At 42.2% G+C, this 14,758-nt stretch overlaps 1 long non-coding RNA gene across 2 annotated transcripts in view; it reads right to left on the minus strand.

Annotated features, from left to right (window-relative positions):
* Positions 1 to 3,532: 3,532 nt before the first annotated feature.
* LOC134473024 (uncharacterized) overlaps positions 3,533 to 14,758 on the minus strand; it is a 38,212-nt gene continuing 26,986 nt past the window's right edge. For both annotated transcript variants that reach the window (XR_010043110.1, XR_010043111.1), the window contains exon 2: positions 3,533 to 5,260. This is a non-coding gene — a long non-coding RNA (uncharacterized LOC134473024). The remainder of the gene's footprint in view (positions 5,261 to 14,758) is intronic.

The following is a 14,758-nucleotide window of genomic DNA, read 5'->3' on the forward strand; positions in this document are numbered from 1 at the left end:
GCTATGATTTTAACCTCAGGCAAACAGGGAAAGAAAATACAAAGAAGGTAGGAGAGAAGGGAAAGTAGACGTACTGGAGTATTTATTTATAAAGAGAGTAGACAGGAGCTCTGAGAGGATGTGCCAGATTTCTTGGACTGTCATTAAAAAACAAATACCATGGACTTCAGTCTTTCAACACAAGGATTCATCTCCCTGGCTTGGAGGAAGGAATCTGAAATTGAACTCCCGCAGCAGATCGGACCCTGCACCACTCCCAGGATCATCCTGGCCTAAGCTGCTCACTCATTCACACTGCACAGAGACAGGAAGAAGCCTGGGGTCACCCTGATGTCCTCACATGGGCTCCTTTTAACACTGAGGCTACACAGTGCCTAGGAAAATAAAACACACTGATGACAAGGACTTTATGGCCACTTAGCAAATGAATAGTGTTTCCCTGTACCATTTCTGTCATTTTTCTGCAAAATCATCATCAGAGGATATAGGTCCTTGTTCCCACTGGAATCCTCACCCTGTAGACCCACACCTCTGAAGAAGTCCATAATGCAGGCCAAACCTGCCATTCTCACTGTGTTCTGAGCATATCTGGGCATCATGGGGCATCCAGAGCCAACCTGGAAATAAAACCAGCTATAAAATTATACCTCCTCCATCCTGAGCAGGGATTTTTATATTAAGAAACATTTTTATTAATCTGATGTGAATATATACACATCTAACATTTATATAAGGATATATAATTTTATAAGTAAATATATATTAGAGTTTATACTTCAATGAATATAATTTGATAAATATTAATGGAGATAAAGGTGACAGAATATTCACAAATTTTTAAAATATACATTCATGATAGAAGGCATATTTTTAAAAAAATTTCCATTTAATATTCATAAAGTTGTAACCTATTCTTCAGAAAGAAACATAATTTCTTTCAACATGAGTGCTTTTCTTGAGTTTAGCCACCAAATTCAGGAATAACTATTTCTAACATGATTTTAGTCCTCACAGAGTTTGTAAGGGAACAGCAGTGGCCAGAGTCTTTACAGCCTCCGACCATGTTGTTGTGGTGGAAATCTCTGAAAATCACTGTAAGGTGCATTTTCCTTCAGAGCTAGGGCAGACGCTGAGCGGGGTAAGCTTTCCCTCCTGGACCCTGATTTGAACACACATGCATGTGTCCTAGGGCCAGGTGCTGCGCTGGGGTATTTGGGCTCCTGTGGGAGGTGCAGAATTACATGCTATGGACCTCATGCCCACAGCTGCACAAAGCAAGGAATGTATCTCTACCAATTCCATCCAAACACAGAAAATATTTTCCATCATTCTGTTCAAAAGAAAGGGCTAGTGCTATGCCCTTCACCACTGCACCCACCAGGGAATTTGCATCTTGCTCCTCATAGAGGAACTGCCCATGCAAGTCTGAGATAAGAGCTCCCTCGTCACCTCACTCTGGGTAATCAGGACTTCTCACTCCAACTTCTCAAAATGAGGCACCATGTTCAGCTCCTGTGTCTGCTCATGCTCTGCCTGCCTGGTAAGGACATGGGGAGCCGAGGGGGAGATGGGGTGACAGGTGGGCCCTGGATGCCCCATGCTGCCCAGGTGTTCTCAGAACACAGTGACAATGGCAAGTTTGGCCTGCATCATGGACTTCTTCATCATGCATCATGGAGGCGTGGGTCTGCAGGACGAGGATGCCAGTGGGAACAAGGACCTATATCCTCTGATGATGATTTTGCAGAAAAATGACAGAAATTTTGCAGGGAAACACTGTGGGTTTCCTTGTGGCTGCTAGTTTAGGGGCCTGTTCTTCAAACTGAATATTTTGTGTGCACATCAAAATGGCAAAAATCATTTAGACAGATGTATATGAAAAAGTGTAAACAATTGAAATGGCTCAAGATGTTTGCATGTGGCCTTGACTTCATCATTTTAGAATCCACAGGAGAGGTGATGACCCAGACTCCACTCTCTCTGTCCATCTCACTTGGAGAGTCAGCCTCCATCTCCTGTACATCCAGTCAGTCTCCTGGCTAGTGATGGAAAAACCTATTTGTATTGGCTTGTGCACAAGCCAGGTCAGGTTCCACAGGAAATGATTTATCAGGTTTCCAATCAAGACTCTTGAGTCTCTGACAGGTTCAGTGGCAGTTTGTCAGAGACAGATTTCACTCTCAAAATCAGCAGGGTGGAGGCTGAGGATGCTGGAGTTTATTATTGTTGGCAAGGTATGTATACTCCTCCCACAATGCTACAGCCCCAAACACAAACCTCCCTGCCTGGGGAGGCCCAGCTGCCCCCCTGTCCTGCTGTCTGGGGAGCAGCACAGCACAGACTTCTCTGTGTGAGAGGAAGGGGCTGAAGAATCAGAACAACAAGTTGCAGCTGAGGCCTCTGCCCTGGAGGAAGATTGAGGAAGACAACAGTGTAACAAGAATATGTTCTTTGCTGAGGGATCTGACACAGAGGGAGAAGGATGCAACTGAGCACTACAGTTTCTTTAGGCCTTTAAAATTCTGTTCCTTTGTGAAAATTAATAAAACCAAAAGAAACACATAAACATGAATTTAGCCAAAAATTATTAATAAAATGGAAATGGCTTAAAAGGTTAGTACTTTATCTTTCACTGCCCTTTCTCTCTCTCTCTCTCTCTCTCTCTCTCTCTCTTGGTCTTTTTTGTTTTTATTGGTACCAGGGATCGAACTCATGACTGACTGCTTGCAAGCAGGCACTTATGCCACTGAGCTAAATCCCCAGTCCCCTTTCACTGCCCTCTTATCATGTTACCCAGGAGGGAATTAACAGCCATACATTGTCTTCTCAGGATGCCCGTCACTCCTGGAGATCTGCTCCCAGCTCACAAGGCCAGAGGGGACAGATCACATCTGGGCTACCAAGTGTGGTTCCATTGGCCCTACATGGATCCTGATGCCGGGCTCTCAGTTGTTACAGACTCCAAGATTAATAAAGTTTTCAGCTCAAAAATAAAATTTGGGTGACGCCACATCTTTCTGATCAATGCAGCAAGGGAAAGGTGGACATCCAAAGTGGGGCTCTGCATCATTGTGCACTGGATCTAACCAGAGAAGTTGGAGGGTGTTTATTTGGTGATATGCAGGCATATAGCAACCATGGGATAGGAGCAAATGAGTCCTGTGAGAAAATTTCTCACAGCATTTCATAACAATGGGAAATGGAATTTATAAATGTTTGTTCCTTTGTTGTGCATTATTACTCACTAAGACACAGAAGAGTTTAGTCACTACAAGATTCTTTCTTTCTAAGATTTTTACAAGCTAACAGGAAGTTGCATCCTACTACTTCTAGGATTAAACAGCCATCAATACAACCTATCCTTGTGACACTTGATAAATCTCTAGGCCCCAGTATCTTCCTTATTGTTAAAATCCCTCAAGATATCTGCTTCCCCAAAATTAAAAGTAGACTGAGAGAAAGCGACAAGTTTGTTTTTAAATTATTTTTAAAGAGAATAAAACAGAACAAAACCAATGAAAATAAACCAGTGTAAGTGATACAACATTTTAATACATTACAAAATCAGCAATAATTAACAGAATGCCTTTTGTTGTCTTCAAAATAGCTGAAGAGATCTTTGGACATAGTAAAAATCAAACAGAACAGAGTAAAATACAAACAATAAAAACAATAAATGCAATAAAGAAATTCAAAACAAGCCAATAGTAAATCCAAAATTGCTACCATAATACATACTGCTGTCTTTGAAACAGCTGCTCTTGCCATCCGACTTAACATAATCAAAAAAAAAAAGAGAGAGAGAATAAAACCTAACCCAACAAAAGAATGGAAATAATATATGACTTTCAAAACTAGACCATAGAGAATCAACAATGGATGGAACCCTCAGAAGGAGATCCTCTCTAGCTGTCACCTTGTGTACAGCTATCCCCTGAACCTACGATCAGACCACTGGCCCTATATCTGCAATATCAGTGAAACATCAAAGCACCACAGGCAGCCAATTGCATTTCACATTGATAGCTATCATGACAGCCTGTGTTTCTGGGTTGGGGAAATTGTGGGGGGTGCACTGATACTTCTTGTTTGTCATCCTGCAAGCTGGAAGGGGCTGAGGACTGACTGTCCACAGACCAGTGGCAGCCTGCAAGGCACTGGTTCTCAGATGGTGCTTGTTTCCTGGTGTGGCCTTTCAAAAATGAAGAGTTTGATAATGGGACAATAATATCTGTTCTAAAAGTTGGCCTTTGGGCCCTACTTCCAAAGTAATATTAAAAAGTCCCATTCACCTCCTCTGATACTTTTATCCATGTCTGAATGTGCTCACATGTCAGAGCTTTGACCCATCAGTAGATGTATTGAAAGGCGGACAGATTCTGGTCATATTTTAAAATTAGAGCAAATAAGCTTTACAGACATATTGAATGTGAGATGAGAGAGAAAAGTAAAAGGAGGATAAGTGTCATGTACTTGAATGAGTCACAAGAGAGTTTGTGTTGATGTCTATGGGAGACTGCCAAGCTGTGCTCTCCAGAGAAACAAGCCCCTTTGCCTGTCCTTCAACTCTATTCATTGAGATATGCTGAGCTGGTTATATGGAGCTGGTGGTTTCCTTATCCAGCTAGAAGAATGAGATCAAGCCCAGGTAATCATTATCCACAGTGTTGACACCTGGAATGGGGGCTCCAGGAGTGGCCTCTGCAATTCCAGGGCTAACACATAAGACAGTATCTCAGCAGAAGCATTGGGACTAAGGAAGAATTACACCATCCAAGAAGGAAAGGTTCCAGATTTGCAAGCATCAAATATCCTGTCTAATTGGAGAGCCTCTGTGGCTGGTACAGCCAATGCCTGCAAAGTGTCTCTTTCTAAACGCTCAGCCATGACCCCGACCCACATCTCTGATTGATACTGATAAAAGCCATGAACTTTTGGAATTCATGGCCTCTAGTTCCATGAATAACATTGGTTCCCAGAGCTCCTGAACTGTAGGATTTTCTCTCTTTGTCATTATCTTGCACCAGTGTGCTGTATTGCCAGGTGGAACTGCCTGATAAACTCCACAGGAGATTAATAAATGTACATGGAGTGGCAATAGGCATGAGGAGTGGAACTTCAGAATTTCAAGATGCCATCAGTCTTCCAATCTTCAGTGTTCTAGGGACAGATGAATTGTGAGATTCTGGAGGTCAGGGATTCAGTCTTAGCTGCAGTCTCATCAGGCAATGAATATTCACAGAAGAAGGCAGCCTGGGTCCTGCAATGTAACCCAAAATGCAGAAGTCAAAACAGGAGTTAAAACCTGAACTGGAAACTATAGATGAGGGCTAATGATGTAAGTATTAAAGGAAAGCAGGGAAGATTCCTTTTCAGCTCCCAAAGAGTGATATAAGCCTTAAATGTAAAGGAAAACTGCATTTCTTTGAGTTTTCTCTTTCTACCTAGTTCACTAAGAGGATGTCAGTTATGCTTATATCTTTTCTCTAAATTAAGGAGAACTTAAATAAATGTCTGAATTATGATATTAGTTATTGAGATCTTTCTATTTGAAGGCTCCTGTAACATGCTCACTTATAAATACGTTTGCTGGACACATACTTTCTGGTGGGTTCTGCTTCCATTTTCACTATTCAGTTGGTATGTTTTCTATTTTTTGTTTTTTTTGTTTGTTTTTCTTGCCTTCCCTTGATGTTTTTTCAATGATCAACTACTTCTTTCTTTAAAAGTGCATCATTGAGGTCTATTCCAGCTGCAGTCCTGAGGAGTCAGGGAAGGGGAATTGCCCAACAACTAGAAAGGCGGCTTTTGGCGGGGTTCCCCATCCAAGTTCAAGAACAGGAACAGGACTCTGGAGTTCTGGGCCTGCCAGCCTCAACAATTCCAGAGGCTGGGCAGCCTGGGGTGAGTGTGCCCACACCATCCCCTGAGCCCAGCTAGTTTGGGATCCTAGCTTGGCCCCGGACAGGGAACTTTACTGCTTCCTGTGGCACTGGACCAGCTCAGTGCATCTTGAGCTGACCTGCCCCGCCCCCAGTGACCCTTTCTCAATCTGGGGACCTGGGTGGCCAAAGGCCCAGGAGCTGAGGGGATAGAAGAGGATTTCCAACAGGCCCGGGGGAAGCCTTGCAATAACACTTGAAACACAGAAATATAGGAAAATGACAAAACAGAAGACCAAAATACAATCTGAAAAATCCAGCCCATCCCAAGAAACCCTAGGAGCAATGTACACAGAAGAAAATATATGCCATACACCTGAAATAGCTGAAATAATAGCAACTTAAGTAAAGAAGCAACTCCGGGAAGCTTTAAAGGAATTTAAAGTAGAAATAATCTCCTGAGTAAAAGAAAAAATGACCAGATGCAGATGTCTTTGTAAAACCTCAGAGTCAAAACTGATGATGAAGAACCTGATGCCTCCCATGTACTATTATTCCCTCATAATAAATTATGCAAGGTCACTTGCTCAGTTCATAGAGCTTGATTTCCAGTGCTCTTCCCCTCATTGAACCCATCATCTCACCTACAGACCAGTGACAGCGTGGCTTTACTCTCTCACAGCTTTGATGGGACTCTCAAACTGACCCCTTTCCACAGTGACCACCTCAGATACCCTCCAGGGCCATGTCAGTCACTGGCTCAAATTACTCTGAGATGGTAAAAACCTTGATTCAATGGTGACATTCTGACGTTTAGAATATTGCTTTAAACTATGGGCTATAGCTGTGTAATATCTATTAAAAGGAACAGTAGATATGAGAAGGATATTTTATGATCATTCTGAACAGTAGTACAATTTTTCATTGTATGTTAAAATCAAGAGAAATCTTTCTTCAAGAAAGGTTTTGATAAATCCAGAATGTGTGTGTTTGTGGGCAACTGTGTGTATACATTTCTACAAGGAAACAGGCATCCTTAGAAATTTACAAATTTCAAAACCTATTCACAAGCAAATTCACATCCACTATGTAGGGCATATATTTTTTTCCTTTTCCCTTTTGCGTTCCATGGAGAAGCAAATTTACAACTTGAAGATAAATATTTTACTCTGTATCATACTTCTTTTAACTTTGGTGCTTTTATATCATTTAATTTCTAGATCATATAAAATATTTTTCTAATACTTATAAATATAAGATGATGAGAGTTTACCTGCTCCTATCAGATCTTACATTTAAAAAAATATTAAGATGAGTTCTCATGAAGTGAGAATTTCTTTGTTCCCAAGGCTAAGAAGCACGAGCCTTCCCCTCCCAGAAACTGATCTGCACACGCCCCCATATCCTGGGGACTTCAGTCCTGTCTGGGATGGGCACAGCCCTGAATATTCTGTACCTGATGGAGACTCGGACACAGCATGGACTGTAGCTCTATTGTTTTCCTCCCAATGCAGAGATATTTTATACCACTGGGCTCACATGAGAAGCCTCCCACCATGCTGTTCACTCTTTCTGCACCACTGCACCCACCATGGAATTGGCATTTTGTCCCCAGGGAGGACCTTCCCAAGAAAGTTTCAGATATAAGCTGGCTCTAGCTTTCCCTTAACTGATCAGGACTCTTCAGTTCAGTTTCATGAAATGAGGCTTGCTTTTCAGCTCCTGGGGCTGCTACTGTTCTGGATCACTGGTAAGGACACAGGGATATCAGGAGGGGCATGAGGTAAGAGGGAGAGCCTCGGGGTCCCACTGCCACTCAAATGATTTCTGTCCACACCTGAGATGTGCAGCCCTCACTTGAACCATGGGTGTGTGAGGTTAGATCAGAGTGAAGAAAATTCTTAAAGGACTCAGGACCTGACCTATCAGGAAGACTTCCAAAAAAGAAAGAGAGGGTTGCTCATACCAATTCTAGAGGGATTCTTGTGATTAGAAAAAAAAAATATATATATATATATTATATATATATAAAGTATATATATATATATATATATATATATATATATATATATATAAAGTATATGACAATACTTTAGCTTGATAATGGCAGGAAAGAGAAAACCATGATAGTTGATTCATGATTTTGCATTTCTCTTTCACCATTTTAGGATCCACAGGAGATGTGATGACACAGACCCCACAATCTCTCTCCATCTCTCCGGGAGAGCAGCCTCCATCTCCTGCAGATCCAGTGAGAGCCTCTTGCATAGTGATGGGAACACCTATTTGAGCTAGATGTTGCACAAGCCAGGCCAGGCTCCTCAGGGCATGATTTATAAAGTTTCCAGCTGGTTTCCTGGCATCTCAGACAGGTTCAGTGGCAGTGCCTCAGGGACAGATTTCACATTAAAAATCAGCAAGGTGGAGGCTGAGGACACTGGAGTTTATTATTGTTTACAAGATACAAAACATCCTACCACAGTGACACAGCCCTAAACAAAAACCTCCCAGCCAAGAGATGCCCAGCTGCCCTCCTGCACTGCTCTCTGGGGAGCAGCACAGCACAGACTGCACTGTGTGAGAGAGAGAGGTTGAAGAACAAGTTGCAGCTGAGGCCTCTGTCCAGTAGTAAGAGTGAAGGAAACAACAGAGCAGCTGGGATGTGTGCTCTGCTGAGTGTCTGGCACAGAGGTAGAAGGATGGAGAAGACTCCCTTGGGGATATCATGAGTATGCATTGTCCCCTCAGCCTGTCTGTCACTCCTGCAGAGCCATCCCCCTGTCCTGCGACTCAGTGGATCATCTGGAAGTGATGCATCATGCAGATCTCTTGGTCTTACTGCCTCCATGAAGATTAAAGCTCCTGGACAAAACAAACTTCAGTCCTGTCACATCTCTCATCAATGTAGCACAGCATATGTGAGCAGCCAAATTGTGATTCTGCCTCATTATATACTGCGGATGACCTGAGAGAAGCTGAAGGATCTTCATTTGGTGATACCCGGAAATAAAGCTATCATGCGATGATGGCAAACAACTTGTCAGAAAATGCTTCATAACACTTAGCAGCAAGTACACAAGGGTTTTTTTTTTTTGGGCCATTTTTGCTTCCATTCTTCAGTACCACTCACAAAGACATATGCAGCTTTATTCTCCACAAGGATCTTTCTTTCCATACGTTTTACAAGCAAACAAGACATGCAGACTAATTTCTGTCAAAATTAAGGCATTCATCTCACAACACCACCCATCTTCGTAAGTATCATTAGCCTCCATTTCTTTCTTTTCCAGAAAATTCTACAGGGCCACTTCTTTTCAGAGAGAAAGAGGGAGAGGGAGGGAGGGGGAAAGAGAAACAGAGACAGAGACACACAGAGAGACGCACCAAGAAAAGGAAAAAAAAAAGGAGATCCTATAGAGCCAAGACAAAGTTTTAAAAATGATTCTCTTAGACTGCAGAACATGGCGGACAGACAACAGCAACTACTGAACGCTCTCTAAAGGCTCGGCTCAGAGGCCAGGAATGATGCGGACTAAGGAGATACGAACCAGTAGAGATATGCTCTGCTGACTCAGGAACGAACTGGGCTGAGAGAATCCAACTTGGAATACAGTCCTGGCGCTAAAATAGGAACAGAAAAATCTCGGTGTGGAGGCTCGATTCCGCGCCATTGGAAACCGCGGTTTGGATTTCCCGCCGCCCGGCGGCCGGCTACCTCCACAGCGGCTCGGCAAGGAGAGACGCGACCGCCGAGCTCTGGGAAGGGGAGTCTCCGAACGGAGTCCCCACGCCATCGGAAACCGCGGTTTGGATTTCCCGGCGCCCGGCGGCCGGCTACCTCCACAGCGGCTCGGCAAGGAGAGACGCGACCGCCGAGCTCTGGGAACGGGAGTCTCCGAACGGAGTCCCCACGCCATCGGAAACCGCGGTTTGGATTTCCCGCCGCCCGGCAGCCGGCTACCTCCACAGCGGCTCGGCAAGGAGAGACACGCAGAGGCTCGGGAACGGGAGTCTGCGAACGGAGTCGGAAATGCGACGGACAGGGAGGAAGGCTGACTGGTGGCGAGGTGAGTGAGGAACTGACTCCCTACCACAGTTTGACTCCAGCGGAGGTTTTTCTGGGCTCGGGCAGTCCTGTAAGAGCAGGGCGCGGTGGCAACTGCAGCCGCACATTCCCCTCTCGGATGGGATTGGTGAAAGGTGCCTGGCCGGAGTGACGCTACTGGCGGACTCCCTAGGCTGGCCTAACCCAGATCCCAGAGCCTGACGGTGGCCCAGAGGAGCGACCGACTCCCGCGTAGGCTGCCTCCTCCGCAACTCCCTGGGGCGCAGCGGTGGGCGGGAACAACTAGCCAGCACAATTTGATCAGGCTGTGGCTGACAGGCAGGGAAGCCGGACCTCCTGTGTAAGATTGCATTTTATAAGGAACAGAAAATATGGGGAAGGGAAGCAACAAAAAAGGCTCCTCGGCCCTCAATCCTGAGAATCAGGCAATAGTGGACACTGCACCAATATACATTAAGCGCCATTTAGAGAGCCTCATAGACCAATTCAGAAATGAAGTTATCAATGACCTGAAGCTAGAAGTATGCAGAATAGTTAGAGAAATGCTAAGCACCACCCAGGAAAAAGCAGATGGTGGAATGGAAGAACAGAAAAAGAGGGGAGAATTGCTTGATGGAGAAAACAGAGAAAGCATTGAGTATGTGAAGCAGGTGCAAAGGGACTATCAAGACATTAAGAAGTCTACCCAAGACTGGCATAACAGCTTGAAAGAAACTAAGGACAGACTATCTGAATTGGAGGGCAGACTTGAAACATGGGAGAATGAAATGAAAAACTTCTTAAAAATAACAAAGAAACACACAGCAATAATACAAAGACAAGAAGATGATAAGAGGAGCCATAACTTAAGGATTAAGAACATAAAAGAAGAAGTAGGGACACAAACAAGTGAACTACAAAAACTACTCACAGAAATAATCCAGGAGAATTTTCCTAATTTAGCAAAAGGTAAAGATACTCAAATGTATGAGGCATACAGGACCCCAGCTACCTACAACCCTAACAGAGAAACACCCAGGCATATAATAATAAAAATTCCAGAAATTCAATACAAGAACAGAATATTAAAAGCTGTAAGAGACAAGAAACAGATCACTTACAAGGGAATACCCATCAGAATTACAGCAGATTTCTCTTCACAAACCATCAAATCACGAAGAGCATGGGGAGAAATAATTCAAGCTTTGAAAGATAATAATCTCCAGCCAAGACTGAGATATCCTGCACAACTGTCCCTGGAAATTGATGGAAAAACGAGGTGCTTCCAGGATAAAGAGGAACTGGGGGAATTTGCAACCACCAATTCAACCCTACAGAAAGTATTGCAGGATATTCTAAAAAAAGAAAAATACAAAGAACCCAGTAATAGGGGCGGGGAGGCCACAACGAATGGAGCAGAGAACAAAATGAAGAAGACAAACTGACAGCTACTGACAGAAAAAGAGCTCAACAGAAATGAGACAGAGAAGATTGGATGATAGGAACAGCTTTTTTTTTGGAGAAAATGACATCTTAATAGGTAATGCTGATTTAGTGCCATCTTGTTTTGAAGTCTCATCTAGCTTTTGTTCTTCTGTCTCCAATGGTCTAAACAGGTTGTATCTTATTGGATTTTGTTATGTACGATAGTATAAGAAAAAACCTTTTAAAGACAAGGAGATTATACAGAGACCATTGTTCATTTTCTGTTAGTCGATTCTAAATACTCTATAATGCTGTCATTCTCTTAAATGGATTTACATTGTTTTGATATACTTAATGCTACAGTATATGAAGTTGTACTCAAGGACTTCAGGGAGGGAGTCAATATGGTAACTATTTTTGGGTCAGGATTATCTGGTGGTGAAACACTATTCTGCTTAAATGGTTATGTTTTGATCTACCCTGTTTCGCTGTTATGCCCTCTTTTTTCTCAATCTCCACTCCATTATTTACTTTTTTATTTTTATCCATTTAATTAAAGGGAAAAATATAGCAGGATATAATATAGTAACCCACTTTGACTTTCTATTATCTCAATTTGAAGCCCTGTATTACTCTCACCATCTTGTTTTTGACTGAGGTTCCTCTATTCTGTTTTGCTGGATAGTATCAGGTTCGAAAGTTTAGGCATCAGCTGAGAAGATAATGAGATTCATTATAACGCCCATTCTTGTTGACTTTTATCTACTTTTGAAGACCTACAATATCTCCAATGTTTTGGTTTTGTCGGTTTTATTCTCTACGGTTTAGTTCAATTGTATTACAACTAATGATATAGGCAATTCTATTAGAAATAGCGGGAGGCATTATGGTAACCATTGTTGATCACCTTGTATTATGTTTTTATATTATCTATTATGTCCACCCTTTTGACTTGACCGATTCTGTTCTGATATGTCACATTTGGTTTTACTCTCTTCCAAAAAAGCAATAAGAACCGTGGGAGCAATGAAACCCAAAATGTGTAATAGACACTGTACAAAAGAGAGGAAAAGAAAGTGCTCTAAACTATATAACTGCATGTATATTTAAATGTATAAGATAGAAAATGATATCACAGAGTTTTATTGGATCATTGAACAGAACTGTTTGCAGTATCATTGTTGGAAAGTCCACTCTACAAGCTTTAATTTTGTGACTTGAACAATTATTTCTAAGATGGCAATATGTAATCCATTAACTAGTGATTTCCTACTGTGCATTTTTTTATTCTGTAAATCTGTATAACTTGTACCCCTTCACTGTTTTTTTTTTCTTTCTTTTCTTTTCTCCTTAAATAAAAATTAAAAAAAAAATGATTCTCTTTCTCAAATGTAAAATTAAACTGCTGAATGAACATCAAAATAACTTCTAGGACAAGATATTATAAATGGCCAAAACATTGTGTCTTTTAGGCGGTCACAGCTCTTTTGGGGAAGGGGCCAGATTTCAAACATTACTTTTATAAGAGTTGACCCCACCCTGCCATGTGTTTGTCAGTCCTATGAAGGGCAAGGAAAGTTGCTAACATTCCCCTTTAAATTACCTTGAAACGTTTTCTTCTACCATGCTGTTGCTATAGCAAACATAAACACGGCAGCAACACAAGATCCAGAGATAGATTTGTTTGTGTTTTGGGGCAGCGACAAGAAATCAGTTCTTATAAAAATGTGAGATCCAAAGGCTCGGGGAGAGAGGCTTTTGTGAGGTTACAAAGGGGAAGTACAGAGGTAGGGCACTTGGCTGTCTTTGATTGGTCCCTCAATATGTGTCATACTGACCACCTGGGCATCACAGTGACCTGCCTATTCTGAGAAACAAAAGTATCAGGAACTGTAGCAGGCACTGCTATCTGGGCAACAAACAGAAACTCAAGCTGTGGGTATGTGGGCTTTTTCTGCTACACTGTGATCTGCTTTAAAAAGTGCAGATCTCTTTGCAGTATCTCACAGCACTGAAGCAGTGAAGAATCACATACCACGGGTATACCATTATTTCCGCAGAATAAGTTTTGCAAGATCACTTGCTTAGTTCATCGAACTTCATTCCCAGTGTTCTTCCCCTGATTTGAATCCATCCTCTTTCCTACCCCCATCATCAGGCATCTATAGCACACAAGCCATTCTGTACACTGCAACAACTCTCTTCTCATACCTGATATCACAAGCTTATTATTCTCCTCTCATCAGCCCACTGGCCACACCCCATTAAAAAATCAATACCAGAACATGCATGAAATCAAAATAGATATACTGTCAGACAGTAGAAAGCAGGCAGGGAAGAACACACTGGATCTACTTGCAGCTCAGGAAAATCCCAATTTCAGGCTGTAGGTGTAATTCACAGCAGTGATTAACTAGCAATGCAGTGCAGAGGTCTTGAGGTCTGTCTCAAACACACCACAATAAAACAAAAGAAGCTAGGTAAGAAAAAAGAACAAAAGAAAAGGAGAGAGAGAGAGAGAGAGAGAGAGAGAGAGTCTAATGTAGATCCATAGCCAGACCAGTGTTCCCTGAATCTGTGTGCATGGATCATCGCGACATGAGGAGTTTTCAGAGTCCTGCCCCAGAATCCAAGAATGGCAGCCAAGCATGGGGATAGGGACCGTGACAGTAAATCAGGGCTAAGAGATCGCTGCATACTTTAGGCAGAGAGTTAGTTTGATATGAGATTTTTTTCTTTTGTTTTGGGGAGAAAAGAGTTTTTATCATTATTATTCTGTGTTTTACATGAGAGTTGGATCATATCTAACTTCAAATAAAAAATCACGTCATTGGGGAAAATCAGTGACTTACACAGGATGGCTAAGATGATGAGCTGAGGATCTCACCGTGGGTCTGAAGTGATCACCGTACCTCCTCCACAGGGGAAAAAAAAAAAACAGTGGGCCTGAGAATGACTCCATCATTCTGGTACCACTCAAATTCAAAGCTCGAACTTGTTTGCACATAGCCTTGGGGCAAAGGTGTCCAAATGATAACCTGTCTGGAGGGGGACATAGCCAGGAAATTACACAGAAATGCTCACGAATCCTATTTAAGGACCACAAAGTCAGACCCTTTGGGAATTAAAAATAGAATAGATAAACTAAGTACCAATGAAAGTATCAAACAGCAAAAGGCTCTTTCCGTACTTCTGATTTGGGACTTCTGAGAGGATAGCAAGGAAATAAATTATAAACCTGATATTACATAAAAAGAGAAGGAAACTACAGGAAAAAAATTAATCAGCTCAATACATTTTATACACATTGTAAATCATTCAAATCATCCTTATAATCCAGCCACACGTATTATTCACAATCAATTGGTGTTTTACTTTTATTTAATCAATGTAATATTATCTGTTA

Source organism: Cavia porcellus, unplaced genomic scaffold, assembly GCF_034190915.1.
Source record: "Cavia porcellus strain 051 isolate PalLab524CR breed Dunkin Hartley unplaced genomic scaffold, mCavPor4.1 scaffold_25, whole genome shotgun sequence".
In the NCBI taxonomy this organism is placed as follows: domain Eukaryota; kingdom Metazoa; phylum Chordata; class Mammalia; order Rodentia; family Caviidae; genus Cavia; species Cavia porcellus.